Raw genomic sequence first — 18,605 nt, 5'->3', positions numbered from 1 at the left:
AGAAAAATTTTCAGTGCATTTCTGAGATCATAAACTGTACTTGTACTGGAGTTTTATTTCAATAGAATATATCTGGAAATTAACAATGCAAATTAAATTAGCAGTCTTCAATCATATTACATTTTTTCAAATGCATTGTTTCAAGAAAGAAATAAATTAGAAGTTGAAACATTGAAACATATATGAAATGTGACTATGTAAATGTTCCTCAATTAAAAAAATCTAAAACCTGGAATGTTCTTATTCAAATATAAGCATTTAATTAACTAGTATTTATCTTTTTATTAAAAATATGTTTTAAAAATTAATAAAATGGAGCAAGTAGTAAAATTTAAAGTAAATTTTTTAAATATAGAGTAAAATTAATTATATGTTTAAAATGATGGAAAGAAAATGTTCACATATTTAGAAGTTAAAAAGAGAAAGAAAAAGAATAGACATGGGAAAAATTTATATACTTTGAGAAACTGCTAATTTGAAAATATGGTAAAAATGAATAACATTCCCTTGTAAAAATTAAATCTTTTCATCAATTTGGATCACAAAGCATGAAGAAATATTTGGATTTATAACAATTTTCAAGAAATAGATCTTCACTCTATACAAAAATACTTTAAAATTCAAAATGCTCAGAATGATTTTTTTCTTTACTAAAGTTTTTCCTACATTTATAGTGTGCATGTATGCAAAATATAAAAATGATTTTTCACTTTGTTAGTTGCCTTATGAAACAGGTTTTTAATTTACTTTTCATAAAATGTATCTCATAAATGTATTACTTCCCCATGGATATTCAGTCTTGTCAGCATAATACATTCCCAATAAAAATTGAATATCAACACACTCTTTGCAGTATTGACAATTATACAAAACATGAGATAATCTAATAATTTTCCTGGAAAATGGCATGTTTTGACTTTATATTCACTGATATTCTGTTAATGAGACATGTGACAAATGCTGATTTCTCTGCTACTTTTCATATAGCATCTGTCATTAATATATTGCCAATCATCATTTTTGACCTGGAAGCATAAGTATGTGAATTTTCTCAATTTATTATGGAAGAATATTTTTTCTTCTTTTCTTCCTCCTTTCCTTTTTTTCCTTCCTTCCTCCATTTTTTCCTTCCTTCCTTCCTTTTTGCCAGTAGTTAATGAATCTCCCTACCAAGGAACTTCTTTACTGGAATGAATGTATTAGAAGCTTTTAGAGGAAAATGAATTGCTTTTCATAATAATGCATTGCTTTATATACTAACTGATAGCAAGCTGAGAACCACAACACATTTAGAGTTAGTGGCTGATGGAAGCATGAAATTCAAATAGGGCATAAATAAAGCAGAGTAATTTTGAGCCTAGGAGCCTAGGATTCCAAAAAGATATGAGTGTACATTTTTAAATTTATTTATATTTTTGGTTTGTGGTCTTCTCTCCCCACCATAAGCCTCCTATCCCCATTTATATATATATATATATATATATATATATATATATGTGTGTGTGTGTGTGTGTGTGTGTGTGTGTATATGTAAAATAAGTGTTTATATATAAACACATATTAACAAAGAGAGAAACATCTTGTTTAGTATCATTGGTAGACTGTAAACTCCAGGTAATTTATCTTAAAACTCCTGCAAAGCTCCTTGTTTTTGCAGATTACTATGTTAGAAATAGGCATTTATTTATCTAAGGTATTGGATAATTTTATGTATCATCTTGTGTATATATGGTTACTGAAATCACTAAAACTGACTAACAGGGGCTAAAGTAAACTTATTGTTGAGAATCAGAGTGAGATGTGATGAAAGGAAGAGTGAAAATTTGATGAACCCAAATCAACTTTGTACCCAATCAACTCAAGACAACTCAATCATGTCAAGGCAATAATAATCTAAAAGTTAGTTTAAATTAACATCTTATAGAAAGAAGTCTTGTCAGCTAAGGATTAATCAAGTATAAGATATTCAAAATGGTTTTTAATGTAATAACATAGTTTTAACCTTCTAAAATAAGTAAGACTAGATATAATCTGGTAGAACAAAGTGAATTGGTAATATAAATAAATATTCAGATGAAGGCTTCTTATATAAATTGTTTACACTGATTGACTTTCTGATGGATTAATTTTACTTTGTGTCAGTGATAGACACAAAATTGATCAGATTCTTCAAGCATTAATTTTAAGTGGACTAGTGAAAGTGTGCCACAATAAAAAAGTTCTATAATACCCCACATATAAATATCCATGTATACAGATAAGAGAAGTTGTTACCCTTACTTTAATGAGATATAAATTTATGAATCATACAGTTCTAGAATTTTCTTTGAACTAATTTTTTAAAATGTTAAAACAGGTAAAAGTAATAATATTCTTATAATGCATGCCTAATCTTCCAAGAAAAATAATATTTTAAAAAGATAATAGCAAACTGACTGACCTGATTTGCAAAGTTGAAATTTGGAGGGAGAAAATTAAGAAAGAAGGGCTAGGGGAATTTTTCCCATTACGAACATGTCTCATATCCTGCTTCATATAGAAGTCTTCCTTCTCTATTAATAGGTCAGTTACTTCAGCATTAGATCATTGTTTCTTGTGCCCAACCTTAAAAACAAAAGCAGACAAGCAAAACATTTCCAGACCCCATTCCTTGCTCCAGCTATCTCTTACTATCTCAACTGTAAGATTCTTTGACGTGTTTTCCACACTGAAGTGAAGTGAAGTCACTCAGTCGTGTCCGACTCTTTGCGACCCCATGGACTGTAGCCCACCAGGATCTTCAGTCCATGGGATTTTTCAGTCAAGAATACTGGAGTGGGTTGCCATTTCCTTCTCCAGGGGATCTTCCAGACCCAGGGATCGAACCCGAGTCTCCCGCATTGTAGGCAGACTCTTTACCATCTGAGTCACCAGGGAAGGCCTACTAGATGGCTCCAATTCTGCAAACCTCCATTCTATTTTAAACACAACCTAGTTTTTTATTTTTTTTTCTCTGTCAGCTTTACTCTATCTTCTCTTTTCAAGGTTATATTTATACAGTGGATATTTCTTCATAGTAAATTCTATTTACTGGGCATTAAAGGCATCAAATTAATCTGTTTTCTTCTAATCTCAATGACTGATCTTTCATGAGCAAACTCTACTGGAATGCCCTATGTCTTAGTATTGAGAACATTTTCCTATCTTTCCTATCTTCATTTACATATCCTTAATTGCATATAATTTTATCTCTAGGCTGGATCTTTCTACAAATTACAGATTAACTCATTCCATTATTTGTGATTTCTTAATAGTATAATAGTTATCTCAAACTTGGTATGTTACTAGTGAATTGGTGATATTACCTCAAAAAACTGCATAGCCATGTAAGCAGCCAATGGGCTAGCCAAGTGTGAAAACAAATCTACAATAGTGGATAGAGAAAAAAATATTAATATCAATATGTCTTGGTATGAGTTGTAGCAGAAGAGATCTTGCTATGTATTTTCTTTCACTACCTACCCAACTTCACTCATTTTTTTGAGATTGTGGCTGCCAGTCATCCAGGCTAGACTCCATGTGGGACACCAGTGAATAGGTCTGTATGTGTGGTCCTTAACACACCGTATTCATGTTCCACCCTATATCCCATAAGCTTAACTGTGTTCATCTGTAGTTGTAAAAGAACAAGTTCTTAGCATATTCCAGCTCTCACTTTCAAGAACATGGATATCTCTTATTTTCTGTCGGGGGCATTTTACAGCACAGTGTAAAGTTGCACAGCTGCCTGCAGACAGAATTTTTAAATGTGGAGAGCTTCCTCTGAGTGACTTTCACTTTTCCTTTTCTCTCTACTAGTAAGAGTTGGAAGCCACTAGATAATGCTCTAGCCTACTCAGCATTTAATGGAATGAATCTGAGTTATGTCTCACGCAGCCCTGATTGGTTGACTGACTGACAATATACATTTTTCTTGTCTTTCTTCTTTTCTGTCTTACTTTGCCCTTTCTCCCAGTTTGTTTTCTGGAATTTTCATCCAAATAAACTATCTGCACCTAAGTTCTTGATTCAGGTCCTGCTATGGAGGAAAACCTAAATTATGATAGGTATCAATAAAAGATTTTGAAAAAAATGCAATAGTTCAGTTATGTGAAGGATAGCAAGGAGTTTAAAAGTTGAGAGTAAAGTATCCTAGATAAAGTAAATAGTATATGGCAAATTAGAGAGCGGTAAAAAATAGTGTCCCAAGGCTGGATAGAAGACCAGAGTAGCTTTGTTATAGTGATTGAGGGGAAGAATGACATGAGTTTAGAGAATTAGCGAGGGGCCATAGTAATTGTTTTGGATTTTGAATTAAGCTAAACAGGAAATCATTGCAGAATTATAAACATCAGACATAGTAACAAAAATATAATTCTGCCTGCTTTGCTGCACCAGACCAGGACAAGTTAGAATTAGTCGGATATCCAAGGGTATAAACTAGGGCATTAAAGAGACTAGAAGGATATAGAAAACTACTTTAATAGTAGTTTTTTGAAATAGTAGCACTCGCTCGTGGGGTAAATGTAGATGATGAAGAAGGAAGTAGTCTTCAAAAAGAAGAAAAATAGAGATTTCTTAATATAAGGATAACAGAACTACTTATTGGCCTATCTCTAGAGAAAGAAATTTAACAATACATTTAGCATCAAAATACAGGTAGACTTTGACCTAGTAGTTCTACTTAATAACTTTACATTTAAGTATCATCTTATAAATTTATGTATTTGTATATTTTATTATAAATGTAAACAGTAAAAGATCTGCCTGCAATGAGGAGACCCATGTTTGATCCCTGGGTTAGAAGATCCCTTGGAGAAGAGAATGGTTACCTACTCTAGTATTCTTGCCTGGAAAATTCCACTGACTGAGGAGCCTGGTGGGTTATAGTCCATGAGGTTGCAAAGAGTCAGACATGACTGGGCAACCAACACAGACATATATATTTATATACACTTATAAAAATGCAAGTATTATGTACACTTGTATAAATGCATTGTTTGATGGTTTATGCAATGATGTATGTACAAGGATAATCGCTGAGATTTTGAAAGGCCTAAGAGAAACAAAGACTATGTTCAATCTCCCACTGTCTACAGGACATTTATAAATCATATACTATTCATTAATTGCAAAGCAAAAGAAAATATACATACACTGATAAATAATACTTACGAAATTTATTACCTAAAAAAAGCAAGGAGCAGAAAGCTTATGTAGTTTGCTGCCACTCATATGATACCCTGTATTACAACACACATAACTTGCAAATTAAATTTGTTAATTTGTTTCTTAAATAAGTAAATGCTTACTGAGCTTTAATTTTCATAAGAATTCTAGAATCAAGGAAAGTACTTTCATGTTCCAGATTATAGTTTAGTATTTTTTATAAATATTAACTTTATAGGTGTTAAAAAGCATTGGGTCTGGTTCCACCTCTCTTGTAACTTTGAAAGTGAAAGTGAAAGTTGCTCAGTCTGTCTGACTCTTTGCTACCCGGTGGACTATACAGTCTATGGGATTCTCCAGGCCAGAATACTGGAGTGGGTAGCCCTTCCCTTCTCCAGGGGATCTTCCCAACCTAGGGATCAAATCCAGGTCTCCTGCACTGCAGGCCGATTCTTTAACTTGGACTGACTTTTAAAATGTTAAATGACTTTTAAAATTGTCATGTCCACAGAATTTTGACTCCCATCATTATGGTTGTCACTTGTGGAATTTTGTTAATTCTTCTGCCTTCATTATCTTGTATTTCCTTTAATTTTGCATTTCCTATCAACCATGATAGTCAGCTCTCATTGATAACCTAGCAGTACTCACGTGACACTTTGGGGCACATTTTAATTTTTTTGTCAAAAATTCTCCAAATAGAGCCATGGAGAAATTGTAGTTATTAAAAAATGTCATTTTTAAACAAAGCACAATGGTAATTTAAATATATTGATAGCATCAGGAAAGAATTAAATACAAAAGTATTATTTTCTCAAAAATTGCTTAAAGTTGTGTGAGCCTTCACAAATACTGAATATTCAGATAATATTTTCCTAGTGTGTTACACTAAAATATATGTTGATTATTCTATATAAATAGCCATCTATTTCATGCATATGGATAAAATATTGTCTTCATGGCAATACAGTTGTGAATCTCAAATAAATAGAATTAAATGAGGGCAGAAGGGTAGATGGGAAAAAATAAACTTTTCAAAAAATTCTTGTGTGCATTTTTAAGGCTAGCTTGCACAAGCTAAATTTCAAAAATAAATTTTATAATTTTGATTTATTTAATATTTAGATAAAATTAAAATGAAAGTCTAGACATTATTGAAACTAAAATATGATAACTATTGTTAATATTTTAGAATCTTTAAAGTGTTTGGTAATGTAGATTTCAGAGATCCTGTATCCATATAGTCTATATACCCCACTAATAAAGAAAATTGAGTTCCTATATCTCAATCAAATATTTTTGTTGAGGTACAGGTTTTTTCTCCTTTTTAAAATTTTAGAGTTGATATTTCCTCTTTTTCATACTTTTTATTACTCCCATAGTTGTCATGAACAATCTCAATAAACAATTATTTACTTTATTTTCTTTAAGTCCTCTCCTTAGGAGCAATATCAAGCTGCAATGTATTAGTAGAATGGAAGAAACATTTAAGAAGAAATGAAGTGCTATCTTCCCAACAATTTAAAAAAAAAAACTATATCCAATGAGATTTTAGGGAAATAGTCATGTTTTCTGCATTTTGCTGGATGTGTAAATTATTAAAGCATTTTTGAAAATTAGAAATTTCTACAGAAGTTGAAAATACACAAAACCCTGCAAGTAATCTCTCCTTAGGCAATAATTTCTATAGGAATAAAATCTTTATGAAACAAGAATATATGAGCAATTATTTTGATTGCAGAATGGATTGTGGTAACATGCATTTGTGAATAGCATAATTATCAGTATGGGCTTCCCTGGTGGCTCAGGTGGTAAAGAATCTGCCTCCAGTGCAGAAGACCTGGTTCAATTCCTTGGAAGGTCTCCTGCAGAAGGTAATGGCTACCCACCCCAGTATTTTTGCTTGGAGAATTCCATGGACAGAGGAGCCTTGCATGGGGTCACAACAAGTTGGATGCGACTGAGTGACTAACACTTTCACTTTTCACTAAATATCAATATTTTCACTTTTCACTAAATATAGTAATGTTTAAATAATGTCTAACACACATATATTTCAGTATATGCTTGTCAATTAAAAAGAGTGAGTCAGATACATATTTTTTGGCCTTAATAGAATGTGAAATTCTAAATGATGTTAATGTGGAAGGTATATTTAGATTACATTTTGTAGGAATAAAAACTAATACTGCATTTCAGTGATTCAAAGTCATATTTTTTATTTTAGCATCATAAGGATGCATCTTCTTAAGTGATGAGAAAACAATTACATTTTATTTGTAAAGTTCTTTTTTAGTGTTAAACTTAAAAAGATTATAATCAATATCTTCTTAAATCCAGTGACAAATCACAATAACTTTTATTGAACACTTGCATGCATAATTCCATATATGTAATTTCAAATGTACAACATTCTTGCAAAGGCAAATATAATGTCAACTTAAAGAAATACATACAATATATGAGTTGTGAGCTTCAGTTTTATTCAAGGTCTTACTGTAGCCCTGGAGGCAGCTCTGAGGAACCTTTCCAAAAAGGTACAAGAAGATTCAGTTTATATATATTTCTGGCCAGTAAATATGTGTAGTCAAGCGTATATTTTGGGAAAAGATTACTGCTAATCACAAAGAACAGATATTTCTGTTAATAATTTTAGTGCTTTTCTGTGTATAGAGAGATGCAGGAATCTGGGGTCACTGAAATTCTTTCTGAGATAGGCATCTAACACTCTTGGGGCTCACTTATCCAAAGCTTAGAGGGCCACATCCTGCTTTATTTTCACCCTGAATTCTTCTTAGGGCACCATTGGTGGGTGTGGGCAACTTCAGTGGGTTCTGGCTTAATGCTTGCATAACTGGGTGATGAGCTACATTCTTTGTTGTTCTTTGTTCACAATAGAGATAAAAGCAGGTCAGTGACTGCCAGATTTTGTGTTGGCTACTAATGGACATGAGGAGTATTTTAGGGGTGAGAAAACTGTTCTATATCTTGATTGTGGTGGTGCACTTTTTACCCATATGCATTTTTCAAGACTTGTAAAGCACTGCATTAAAAGGGTAACATTCACTGTCCATAAATATACCTTAATTTAAAAATATAAAAATCTTAAGTGTTAAGTAGAAGATCAAATGACGTATCTGCCCTCTCAAGAATGACTATAATATTCTTTTAAAAAGAACTTTATGATGTGAAGGAGGAAAATGACTTTTCTAGTGTTTAACATTCTTGAATGAGACACTTCTGTGATAAAAAGGTAGATTAATAGGAGATAAACAGATAAAAGTTTAACGAATAACATGTATACCTTCTTATCCATGGGAGGAATCCAGGAAAACTGACTAACTTCTGGAAAGGACCCAAACGACCACTTTAAATAACATCTCCATCCAAAGCCAAAGATGTTGGGGGATAGCAGAGCCCCATGCCATGAATATGAACTTAGGCAAACTTCAGGAGATATTGAGGGACAGAGAGGCCTGACGTCCTGTAGTCCATGGGGTCACAAAGTGTGGGATATGACTTTGCAGTGCAACTAAACAGTATCAAGAAAAGCTCAGTAAACAAGGCTAAGGTTGTTAACCAGATTTAAATCTTGGCCTTCTTTGTTGACAGTTTCTAGACACTTAGAGTCACCCTTCCCTTTTTGGTACGGAGCAGAAGACAACTTTACAGATGGAAATTTCTTTTATCGTAGTAAATGTTTCTTACAAAAGGCTAATTTCTACTCAGTTTTCAGAGCTTCTCCTGTGTCTTCTATTGCTTAAAAATGCGTCCTCAGCCAATTCTGTGGTGTCCAACTCTTTGCAACTCTATGAACTGTAGCCTTCCAGTCTACTCTCTCAATGGGATTCTCCAGGCAAGAGTCCTGGGGTAGGTTGCCATTTCCTTCTCCAGTGGATCTTCCCAACCCAGGGATCAAATCTGGGTCTCTTATATCTCCTGCATTGGCAGGCAAATTCTTTACCACTAGCGCCACCTCAGCCTAAAATAATCAATATACCAAAGATGAATATTTTCAGTGGTGTATTTTGCTCCCCTTTGATAACATTTTTTGAATATAATTTGAAGTTTCTATAAGTATAAAAATCTACTGGGATCTAATCTTAATGATGATTTCCTTTGGGTAGCAGGAGATGAAGAATGATGAAGGTATAGAGGAACTGATAAACTTGTGTGTATATGTGTGAGAGAAGGAGGGAGGAGGCAGAAATGTGTGTTTATTCATTATTTTCATTGAATGCTTATTAAATATTTTATGATACATTTATTTAATTCTCTTAAAGAATAGTCATTTCAATGATGACTGGGATTTTTGTTCGTTCTGTTCTCTGTAATTTCTAGCTCATAGAATGGTGCCTGGTATACAGTATATACTTAATTAATCTTTCTTAAATACAATGATTCATTAATTAACATAAAATATTAAGATTCCAGTTCATGTGCAATATGATGTACTCTCATTTGTAGAGATTTTACCTTGGACAGGTAATATTTATGTCTGATTTTTCTGGCTAGATAGAATTGAAAGTGTTACACAGGCTGATTTTGAATATTGTTGGTTAGGAAGAAAAATGTATTATCTAACAGATGTGACTTTTAGCCCTGGATCACCACTTTCTAGATAAGTGCCTCTAGGAATATGGTCCAAGTACTTTCAGTCTCATTTTTCTTGCATGTAGGTTTGTCTGTTAAGAGTAAATATTTGGTAACTACAAACATAATTTATAATTTACCTTATTTTTATTTTATTAAACCAGAGATAAGTTTTAGTACCTCATTCTATTTATATAACAAAATGTGGGTAATGTATATATTTTAGAGATGGCTTGAATATAATTCCCCTTGAAAGCTGAGGAGAATATATAAATTTTAAGATTGTATCCAGTCATCTATTATTCTATGATTTTTTTCTTCCTATTTGCTTTTTTTCCCTTTTCTCCTTGTATTCTTTTCTTTCTTTCTCTTCATTTTAAGTTCACCTGTGTTCTAAATACAAAGTAGTTACCATACATATCTTATTGAACACATTAAACAAAGACCCCACTCTTAGGGACTTTAAGATATAAGAGATTTATTCAGTTATTCATTGAACAAATGTTGATTGAATACCTACTTTGCAGTAGACACAGTGCCCAGTGTTAGAAGTCTGCTTGCTGTAAACAAGGGTGAATGACAGCGCCTCTGCCCTTTGCAGGCTTACAACTCCGTGTGGCAGGGAGTGGAGGACATTGAGTAAACAACGGTGATGACCACTTCAATTCTGCCTGGAGAAGGAAATGGCAACCCACTCCAGTGTTCAGGCCTGGAGAATTCCATGGACAGAGGAGCCTGGCAAGCTACAGTCCATGGGGTTGCAAAGAGTCAGACATGCCTGGGTGGTGGACATTTCAATTCTTAGTAGTGAGATAAAAATTGTATTTCATATGCTCCTTTAGTGCAAATTTAAGGGTCCATTTGACTTTCATTCTAAAACTGTCTAGCATAGCATACCTGTGTGTACATTAGAACAGTTAACAAATGACCTGGAGATGATAAGGATATTACATATCAACAAGATCCATCATGCCTTTCATAATTATGTCTATAATATCATTTAAATTTCCCAACAGGGCCAGATTTATTATGAGACAGATATAGTATTATATTTCTTTAATCATCATGGTGTTTTGTGAGGCTAAAAAATATACACATATATTTTCAGAAAGTGATAGACGCAAACACAAACAAAAATCATCTTGAGAACTAAAATTGCACTGTGTTCTAGATGACTAGATATTATCTTACCTAGGTCACTAAAAATAACTGAATTTAAGTACTTTTTTTTTCTATTTCAGTTAACTATCTTGTTTTTATCTGTCTATGGGCTATAGTCCATGGGATCACAAAGAGTTGGACACAACTGAATGACTGAGCACACACACACACACACACCCACATTGTTAAAGAAAAGCAGAACCAGGCAGTAGTTAACAGTAAAAACAGATTTTATTAAAAAAAAAACTATGGCAATGGAGCAAAAGAGACCTCAGTACAGAATGAAGTTCAGTTGTGAATACGATAAGGCCAAGTGGGGGTTTATTGCAAGGAAAAGATTTGAAGAGAGGGGTCCATGAATAGAATATTACAAAGTGGAGACATTAAAGGTAGGGGAAATTCTTACTAAACTAACCTAACAGGTTTCTAGCTGAAGACTTGTGAGGTTGGTCAGATTTCACCTGGAAGATGAAAGATTTGATAGACCTTCTGGGTGATCAGATATCAAGGGTAGAGCATTCTCTCTAAATTGATTTAGCAGGATTCTTGCTAAAACTGGGCCATGCATGCTGAGTTAGAAAAATTCAATTTTCCTGAGTAGGGAGAAACCTGCTTCTTTCTTCCTGATGACCTTCTTTCCTGTGTGTCTCCATTACTCTCACTGAACTACCACACTCACTCAGAACACTTATTTCTGACACTTCTCGTTGTGAAACGTGTGGAATGTTTTCCCCACAACCAGTTCTCTGCAGCACAGCTGCATGTCCTACAATTTAACTTAGTTCAGACACTGTCTATCTGGAGACTGTTAGATCTCACAGATTAAGGGTGCAGATGACCCCCACCTCACTTCAGATACCAGTTGCCAGTAGTAGGTCCCTAGGCTGCCTGCAACTTCTACAAATTGGAGTTTCCCACAATGCCTTCCTCGGGTTTAGTTTGGTAGAGCAACTCAAAGAACTCAGGGAAACCCTTATGTTTACCAGTTTTTTAAAGGATACAGATGAACAGCCAGGTGAAGAGACACATATGGTAAAGTCTGAAATCGTCCTGAGCACAGACGTTTCTGCCCCTGTGGAGCTGGGGTGAATTACCCTCCCTGTGTTGATATGTTTGCCATCCTGGAAGCGCTCTGAAATCCATACTAATGGGATTTTTATGGAAGCTTCATTGTATATGCATGATTGATCATAAACTCCATTTTCAGACCTTCTCCTTCCTTAAGAGAATGGAAAAAGTGAGACAGAAAACTCCAAGATTCCAATCATGACTTGTGTTTTCCAGTGACAAACTCTCGTACAGGATCCATCAAGGAGCCCACCCAAAGTTACCTAGTTAGTAAAAAAGACACTCCAATCACCCAGGAAATTACAAGGACTTCAGGGACTCTGTGCCAGAAATTAGTGGCAGAGACCAATATATGTATTTTTTATTATCTCACAAGGACCCAACAAGGATAGACTCTGAAGCCAAAGGTGGAAAAATTCTTAGAGAAGCCTGATTAAAGTTTGGCCAGGTTTGTCACTGCATATCATTCTTGGATTTGATGGCAGTGTTTACTAAACTGCTTCCTAGAATAGGAATGAGAAACATCACATATTACACATTTAGATGAAGAAAAGTTCAACATGGTCACATTATATCATTATAACTCAGTATTAAGTTTTCAGAAGAGAGTGGATAGACTCTATAATGTGCTAAAGAGATGCAATATCGGTTCTAGAACTCCTTACCATTTCTTAAGAAAGACATTGTCAAAGAAGAGGTGTTACAGAAAGAAGAGAGACTGACAAAATTTTCAGAAACGAGGGATCCATGCTGCCGCTGCTGCTGCTAAGTCGCTTCAGTCGTGTCTGACTGCGTGATCCTGTGGACAGCAGCCCGCCGGGCTCCTCCATCCACAGGAATCTCCAGGCAAGAATACTGGAGTGGGTTGCCGTTTCCTTCTCCAGGGATCCATGGGAATGTTTAAAATAATTAAAACGTTAGTTCTAACAAAACTAGACCTTTTCACTAGTACATAGTAGAATCTTATTAATTCTGGATTTAGTGTGAAAGGAGAAAATAATTACTAATATTATATGTGAACCCAAAATGTTTACATTATAGGAAATGAAAGAACAGAATCAAGAATATAAAGTGCCTTTATTTAATCACCATAGCCATCCTGTAAAGTGGGTGATGGTGTCCACGTTTATACTATACACAGAGAAAAACAGATTTCAGTCAAAGCAGTCAGAGTTTTCTGTCAACTTTCTTTTCTTATGCCTTAAATGTTATTAATCTGGTTACCATAGCCTACATATGTAAATATTAACTACTTTGGTTTTCTTAAGGGAAAAATTTCAGTCAACCTCCTGCAGATATACTTTGTTCTATATTACATACATTGTCATAACTAAGCCTTTAAAATATTTGTGACTTTTAATCTGTAAGTACTACTTAAAGAAGGTCCTTGATATTAAATAATGATCTTAGCTCATGATACATGGAGCAAATTTTCTGTGAATATTCTCTTTCACTGATTACTTGATTTTAAGTTTCTAATTTTTTAAAGCAGATTTCAGAAAAAAAGTTCAGAGGGAAAGTTAAAAAAAAAAATCAGATCTGAAAGAGGCACGTGCACCCCAATGTTCATCGCAGCACTGTTTATAATAGCCAGGACATGGAAGCAACCTAGATGCCCATAAGCAGACGAATGGATGAGGAAGCTGTGGTACATATACACCATGGAATATTACTCAGCCATTAAAAAGAATTCATTTGAATCAGTTCTAATGAGATGGATGAAACTGGAGCCCATTATACAGAAAGATGAAGACCAATACAGTATACTGACGCATATATATGGAATTTAGAAAGATGGTAATGATAACCCTATATGCAAGACAGAAAAAGAGACACAGATGTACAGAACAGACTTTTGGACTCTGTGGGAGAAGGTGAGGGTGGGATATTTTGAGAGAACAGCATCGAAACATGTATATTATCTAGGGAAAGAGATCAACAGCCCAGGTTGGATGCATGAGACAAGTGCTCGGGGCTGGTGCACTGGGATGATCCAGAGGGATGGGATGGAGAGGGAGGTGGGAGGGGGGATCGGGATGGGGAACACATGTAAATCTATGGCTGATTCATGTCAATGTATGGCAAAAACCACTACAATATTGTAAAATAATTAGCCTCCAACAAATAAAAATAAATGAAAACAAAAAAGAGATTTAAAAAATTATCAATGATATTATTGCAGATGGTGGTATCGTTGCAAATGATCTATTCTTCTCTTAAGACTAAATTCCAACTCATGAAAAAGTAGATCATTTATTCTAATAATAAAGTGTATTTCCGGAGTCTGTAGTTCCACATCATAAATTTAATATCATATGGTACCAGTTTCAGGTGGTATAGGTTTATGATAGAAAATAATTATGTGTATGTTTTGTTTGTCTAGCTGAGAGACATTATTTCCAAACTGTTAATTTGAATATCTTATTTATAATTCAAAAGAGTTATAATCTCGCAGATGTGAGTAATTTATCCATATTATGTTTGGTAACCTGGTTGCATATTAAAACAGAAAATATATATCCTATAAATTGTCCTGATATCTCAAAAATACAATTTATAAAATGGAATGGAGTATAAGACACTACTGTCTTGGAAAGGAGCTTCATAGTACAGCCATCTTGAAGTCTTTTTACAGGATTAATTAGAAATATTGAGCTTTGTGTGGAAACTTTTTTAGTGCATCTCAAAGGATTTGTAAATAATAGAAATCTGAAGAGCTAATAAGAAATGACAAATGTATTGTATCATATAAAGAAACACTAAAGAACAGGATTTTTCCCAATTATGTACCAGCACTGAAAGGAAAAAGGAGCTATTGTCACAGATTCTCTTTCAATTACACTAATATAAAACATTACATTTTAGCTAGTTAATTGCTGTCATGTACCAGTGTAAAGAGAAATTGTTTAACATAAACCAATGTGGTCTTTCCACAAAATAACACCAGACACGCTTACTGAAATACCAGGCCACCTTGTATCAACTCACTTTAAAAAGTGTGATTTCTAAAGACAAAGAAGTAATTTCATGAGTGTATCAATGCCAAGGGGTCATGTTTTGAAGGTTCAAATTATAGGAGATGATTGCCGTAATAATCAGTGGTGAAGGAAAATAATGTAGTGTATTTTTATGACAGTAAATTTTCAAAGATAGATACATGCTCTTTTTATAGGAAATAAAAGCAATCTCTTTCATTCATGTTCTATAGAAGTCAAACAACTGAACATGCACCTGTAGGTGCATGAAAATTTCCTCCTCCCTAGACATATATCTGTTCTCCATATACCAATTTTCTGTCACAAAGATGATTCAGGAAAGATGACTTTGAAACACAATTTGAAATATAAATCTTTTTTTATTAACCCATTACAATCATAATAACATATATGTTGCAGGATAGAAGGACAAGGTGGTTGAGATAACAACTCCTGAAATATATGCTTGACCACAAACATCTTTAGGGTATTAAGAGGAAAACAAAAAGGTAAATTATCAAAAATAAGTTGGGAAATCTGGTTTAATTAGGCTAAGAAAAGTTTCTTAGGACCTCTCAGATTTCTTTGATATGCAAGATTATTATAAAAAGTATAGTGGGAAGTATTTTTAATATTTTGATATTTTTATTTAAGCAGGTGATGAAATGTAAAAATAAGCACACAAATAAAATACTTTGTATATTTACCCAAGTTGTACTATAGTTTTTTCATGATCTGATCCATCCTTAAAATTCTTGGAAATGTATTTTAGCGGAATATCTAGCCACATCATTCTGGAATGTTCTTTTATTCCCTTATAAATTCTATATATAATACATACCTAAAGATCATGTATAATATTGAAATCCAGTGTAGATTTATTCACCAGGGTCATAGCAGTTCATAAGAAACATGTGCTGTTTTACTCTAGGAAACAAATATTTCTTGGAAGAAAATCTATGACCAACCTAGGCAGCATATTAAAAAGCAGAGACTTTACTTTGCCAATAAAGTTCCGTCTAGTCAAAGCTATGGTTTTTCCAGTAGTCATGTATGGATGTGAGAGTTGGACTATAAAGAAAGTTGAACACCAAAGAATCAATGCTCTTGAACTGTGATTTTGGAGAATACTCTCAAGAGTCCCTTGGACTGCAAGGAGATCCAACCAGTCCATCCTAAAGGAGATCAGTCCTGAGTATTCATTGGAAGGACTGATGATGAAGCTGAAGCTCCAATACTTTGGCCATCTGATGCGAAGAACTGCCTCATTGGAAAATATCCTGATGCTGGGAAAGATTGAAGGCGGGAGGAGAAGGGGACAACAGAGAAAGAGATGGTTGGATGGCATCACTGACTGGATGGGCATATGTTTGAGTAAGCTCTAGGAGTTAGTGATGGACAGGGAAGCCTGGCATGCTGCAGTCCATGGGGTGGCAAAGAGTCAGACGTGAGAGTGACTGAACTGAACTGAAGCAAACAATCAAGTGGGGAGAAACAGATATTAAAGAAGGAAACAGTCTATAAATGACATAATCTCAGATTGTGAAAGAGTGAAAAGATGATTTGAGGTGGAAATAAAGGTGGGTGGGGAGAGGGATTCTGCTGAATGCATTTGTTTGAGAAAGACCTCTCTGAGGAGCCAAGAATGAGAGAGATTTAGGTTGGAGAGCTCAGCGTGCATATTTTGAGTCTGGAAGTTTGCATGCACTGGCAGGAACAAGTATCACGTTTTTGTGATGCCACATCTAGTCTTTTATTCAAGCAGAATTTGGCTACTAGTGGAAACAAAGTGATCTCTGAGCCAGTGTATGTGCCTTTAACTCAGTTGGGAAATACAAACTGCTAGTTGTTTGTTCTCTATAATTCCATTCAAACCAAAGCTGTTAACTGCTTCTTTTTTGGGGAATTCTTTTCTTTTTTAATCAGGTAAGTGCCTGTGCATTTAAAACACATGTATGTAAAATATTGATGGACATGTCGATGATATCCCTATGGTCTTAAAGTCAATTAGTACAGTTAGTTTGGCCCACCTCATTTATTTCATATAACACCAGGTTTTTCCTACAATGTGGGTTCTCACCTACCTGCATGGAAATATTTTGGAGATCTTTTTGAAAAATTCAGGATATGTGTTGTTATTCTAGAACCAATTTTTCTGACTTTCTAAGGTTAGAACATGAAGAACTGGCTTGCTAAGAGGCTCCTCTAGTGCTGTTTATTCATGCTAAATTTAAGAACCTCTATCCTAAGTGCTACATGTCTGCAGCTCTATTCACTGCCACAGGGGATAGGTGATTTTTAAATAATGACAAACAGGTCATTTGATCACCCTTTCTGCTAAACATTATTAACTGAAAGTAAAATCTAAAACACTTATGTCCTCATTATGATTTTAATTTTTATTTATTTTTAAACTTTATTAAATAATAATGTTAATTGAATATGGCTATGGTCTGAATGTTTGTGACCCTCTAAAAGTTATATGTTGAACCGTTAACACCTAAAGATAATTGTATTTGGAAGTACTTATATCATGAGGATGAAGCCATCATGAATGAAAGTAGTCCATTAAAAAAAACAAAACAAAACACACACACACACACACACACACAGAGGGCCTCTGCCCTTTCCACCATGTGGGAACACAACAGAAATATGCTGAATGTGACCCAGGAAGAGTGGTTCTCAACAGAATTCAGCCATGCTGCTGACTTGATTTTGAACTTCCCAGCCTTCAGGACTGTGAGAAATAAATTTCTGTCGTTTATAAGCTACCAAACATGTGGCATTTTCTTATAGCAATCTAAGTGAACTAAGATAGATAAATTTCCAGAGACATTCAACATTAAAAGCTAGAATAACATATACGGAAATTAACATTTAAAATATTGTTAGTCTTCTCGTAAAATCCTGCTCTCCTGTCACACTAAGGAGAGCTTCAAGGTACTGCTCCATAAACCAGTTCTCTCTCTCCTACATTGGAAATTGGAGAGAGAAAAAATACGGGTACACAGTACAAGTGCACATCACATGATTCTCTGAGAATTTTATGCCAATATTTAATTTAGGCCATCGGTACTCAATATGTGTTACCCACTGGTTCTTATCTATGAATAGTTTGTTTCTAATCCACCAGGATATGAGAAACATGTGCTAGGTATATAAATCATCTAATATTTTCTTCAAGAAAGTCACATCCCCCTCCTCCTGAAAAAGTTAGTGAAACAAATCAGTGTTGTGTGTTTACTGCCAGAGTTGATTTACAGACTGGCTCAAGCCTCCCATCTCCTTAGAGACGAGTAATAAGTAGGCTAGCACTGATGGGGATAAGCACATATGGGCAGAGCTCATTGAACTTCTTCATCTTTGACACATTTATGTTCATTTACTCAGCTGGTAAAGAATCCACGGCAATGTAGGAGACCCCAGTTAGATTCCTGGGTCAAGAAGTTCCCCTGGAGAAGGGATACACTGCCCATCCAGTATTCTTGGGCTTCCCTGGCGGCTCAGCTGGTAAAGAATCTGCCTGCAATGTGGGATACCTTGGTTCGATCCCTGGGGTGGGAAGATCCCCTGGAAGAAGGCATGGCAACCCACTCCAGTGTTCTTGCCTGGAGAATT

Source organism: Odocoileus virginianus, chromosome 21 (assembly GCF_023699985.2).
Source record: "Odocoileus virginianus isolate 20LAN1187 ecotype Illinois chromosome 21, Ovbor_1.2, whole genome shotgun sequence".
Taxonomy (NCBI): Eukaryota; Metazoa; Chordata; class Mammalia; order Artiodactyla; family Cervidae; genus Odocoileus; species Odocoileus virginianus.
This window is presented reverse-complemented; position numbering follows the sequence as displayed.